Source organism: Eschscholzia californica, unplaced genomic scaffold (assembly GCF_041429995.1).
Source record: "Eschscholzia californica isolate CP2 unplaced genomic scaffold, dmEscCali1.0.p SCAF_4, whole genome shotgun sequence".
NCBI classification, from domain to species: domain Eukaryota; kingdom Viridiplantae; phylum Streptophyta; class Magnoliopsida; order Ranunculales; family Papaveraceae; genus Eschscholzia; species Eschscholzia californica.
In genome coordinates, this window is record NW_028238461.1 from 8,791,755 (window position 1) to 8,795,408 (window position 3,654).

A 3,654-nucleotide genomic window follows, 5' to 3' on the forward strand; every position below is an offset into this window, starting at 1 on the left:
TTACATATTTTTTTTTTTTAACTTATTTTTTCAACCAAATCTCAGGATGATCTATACTTGAAGTTTCCATGATTAAATCTTACTTTTTCCTTGGGTTCTGATTTATTTAACTATGCTAGTCTAGTAGTTTTATTTTGGCACAAAAACCTAGCCTAATAGTTTTTTTGTTGAGGAAGCCTAATAGTTACCAACCTAAACTGTTGAATCTGTTGAGGAAGCCTAGTAGTTTTTTGTTTTGGCACAAAAAAAAATATTAATTGATTAAGTATACATGCAGTGAAGAGACTTACTACATTAAAGATAACCATCATAATTTTCTAACCCTACAAGCCTAACAACAATCTATATAATAAGGGAGGAGGGTATCTTTCCCCCTCCTCCCAACGGCTAAGATTTATGCTTGGACATTTATATCAGACGGCCTACATACGTTTTCCCGAGATTAGATGGTTGTGATGTGGAGTATAAACCATCCAACGGTTTAAAATGAGAAAGGAAAGAAACAAAGCATCTTGCAAAAGATTCTTTTTTTTTAAAACACCCATCTTCCCAAAACCCTTTCTCTCTCATTTCTCCTGCACGCAGATTTCTCTCCCTCCCATTCTCTCTCCTCATCCTCTTCACTCCATACAACTTTCTCTCCCAAGGTTAGAAACCTCTCCTTCAATCTTACTGCATCGATTTGTATCTAGGGTTTTGATTTCTAAGTAAACAGGGTCATTTTTAACTCATTTAGGGTTCCCTGATTTAGGGTTCTCTATTTTGTACCAACTCATTTTGTGTTTAGGGTTTATGAGAAAAATCAAGTGCTTAACCTAGGTATATTACTTTTCATCTCCCACTTACACTATCTCAACCTCTCTCAAACAGAAAATAGGTTTAGGGCTACAAAATAGAACGAACCTCTGCTTCTCTCTCTCGCTCTTCACTTTCACATCAAACCGGTTCAAAATTTTTATTTAGGTTATTGAATAGAAAAGATTCTTCTTAGTGGTGCCTAATTTTTATATCTAAAGATTCTTCTTCTTAGGGTTATCAAATCGGTTCAGAGTTTTGAGTTTTATTAAATTTGTTTTTGTACATCATTGTGTTTTTAATTGATCTTTGAGTTGATGTTATATCGAGATTTTGAGTGGTGCCTAATTTTTATATCCAAAGAACTCTTTATGCAGGTAGGATATGGCATCATTACTTCAGGAACAAAGCTTACTGAAGCATCTAAATCGCATGTTAATATGAACTCTGAAGCTAATCCAGTACTTTGGCTTCATTATTTCAGCAAAATAGGGTAATATTCATTCAACTTTGGCTTCAGTACTCCAGGAACTAACCTAATATGGTTATGTCCGCATTGGTTGTGCTTATGTTAGTAGCAGTTTTAAATTCATAATTGTTTTTTTAGATACATGCCTCTATTTTCTGCTTGAAGCGCCATTGGAAACTCAACTCATAATGTCTGACCGAGCTTGAAAAGTTAATGTTATATCTCAACTTTCTTCTCTTTAGACTTCAAGTATCTCCTTGAGTTGTTCCAAAACTCAGGTGATTTAGCATAGTTCGCTCCTACTCTTATATGCTTCCTTTATTTACTTCTCTTTTTTACTGTGTTCAAGTATGGTTTCGTTTTAGGCTTAGTAGTGAAAGATTGTAGCATAATCTTCTAAGTAATAAGGCATTACTATAACAAAGTATTGACCAAATGGGCGTTGTTAAAATTGTTTGTCCATCTCGACCAAATCTTTATCGGCAATAAAATGGACGAACGACCGGATAATCAACTTCTTTTTTCCTTCGTGAAATAGTAGTGATAAGGTAGCTTAGATATCTTAGTTTTCTTTAATTGTTGTAATTCATTTTCTCCTTCTTCCTAGGGTTTATGAGATCTTTGTGTTAGTCGTTTAGATTTGTGGCTTCCATACGGTTTCCGAAATTGAGACTTTGATATCGAGTCAATTAGATTATTCCTCAACCGACTCAATAATGAGTTATTATGCTTATTCTTTGTTCTTCTTTGCATGTAGATCTTGGTTGAGTTTTATGATTTCTTTGTTATTTGGTTCCGCAACAAGTTCCATCTACATAAATGGCCTCTCCATTTACAGTAATTTCTTATTTTTCTCTATTGATCTCTATTCTAAATTTTTGAATCTTTGGTCGGAAAATCTAATTTTCTTCTTATATGGTTTTAAGAACAGATGAACATCTAGGCATTCAGATGAAGATGTAAATGCTTTGATCTCTCTGATAAGAAAATTTCGAGAAGTGTATGAATCTCTTTATTGTTGTTTCATATGTCTGTTAGCTCCGGAATCTGATTTTAAAACACATTCCTTTTTATTTATTTAAGGTATTTATTTTGTTTTCCACTTTTCCTTCTTTTTTGACAGGGTTTGAAGAAGGTGTATGTGACAACAACGCCGAACTGATACTCCAAACTTTGTATACTCCCTTTTTTTTTCATGAACTGCAATTAATTTTAAACTTTTTTGATTAGTTATGTCTACAGACTCACACTTTCACTGATACGTAAACACCATGTTTTGGTATAGCTATAGGTGATCTTCGTCCTTTGTTGTTAGAGTTTGAGACTATGAGTCAGGTTACCGTACGTACAGAAGGGGCTCTTAATTCAGATTCTTCGAGTCAATTTAGATTTACACTTGAATTTCAGATATGAATCTAGAATAAGAAACAAACACTATTATCTTCTATGAATGTCGGTTATAGCAATAGTCTGGACTTTTTTTTGTTTGTTTGCAGCTTGACACAATAGTATTTGTGCTGTCACACAAGGATCACCCCAAGTTCAAAATACAAGGTGAATACCTATTTGTCGAGCACACATTGACTCGGACCGAAGCCTTCCGTGGGTTTCAGTTTGTGTTGTCTTATTTGGGCAGTAGGCATGTACCCATCAAGGCCAACTTGGGAAAGTTGTGAAGCGTGGTAAGATGGAGTTTTTCGTTGATAGAACGACCGTGAAATTAACTGCGATCATGATATATTGTGGTGGTATTGTTAAAATTAATATCAATATGAATGTGTAGATTCATTCAAGGCGGTGTATGATGAGGATTGTCGATGTACCAGAGGACATTCATGAGGGGAAAGCTATACATACATTTCAGCGTGGGGTTTCCCGACTCTTGGGACTCCAGGGCAGTGCAAGGCACCGAAGACTGTGTTTAGTTGTTTAATGCATTTGAAAGAACTGTCCGTGCCCCACGGGCACGGGTTACACCCTCGTAGTCTTATAAAAAAATCCATAAAACCATAGTTAGTAGCTGATGACATCATCGATACATGATTCATCTTTGCTCAAATCAATTCCCTATAACCCTATTATGAAAGAAATAGGGATGATAGTATACTCAGTGACTGGGTATGATGATGGAAACCCTAATTCATTGATAATGGAAGGGATATTAACAGGTGGGGTATTGATATATATGGCACTTGTGGATCTAATAGCAGCTGATTTCTTTCGTAATAAGATGATGGGGATTAAGCCACGGGGTTAGAAAATTATGTTGTTACTAGTCAAATCAATTCCCTATAACCCTATAACCCTATCATTGGTCTTTGCCTATAAACCCTAATCATTGGTCTTTGCCTATAAACCCTATAAACCCTAATCATTCTTCTTTGTTTTGC

At 35.2% G+C, this 3,654-nt stretch overlaps 1 long non-coding RNA gene across 1 annotated transcript; it reads left to right on the forward strand.

Annotated features, from left to right (window-relative positions):
- The first annotated feature begins 556 nt into the window (after positions 1 to 556).
- Positions 557 to 3,242, forward strand: LOC147542338 (uncharacterized). The gene is made up of 6 exons (XR_015223658.1): positions 557 to 647; positions 1,173 to 1,288; positions 2,022 to 2,101; positions 2,196 to 2,264; positions 2,388 to 2,439; positions 3,048 to 3,242. It is a non-coding gene; the product is annotated as an uncharacterized LOC147542338 (long non-coding RNA).
- Positions 3,243 to 3,654: the final 412 nt, after the last annotated feature.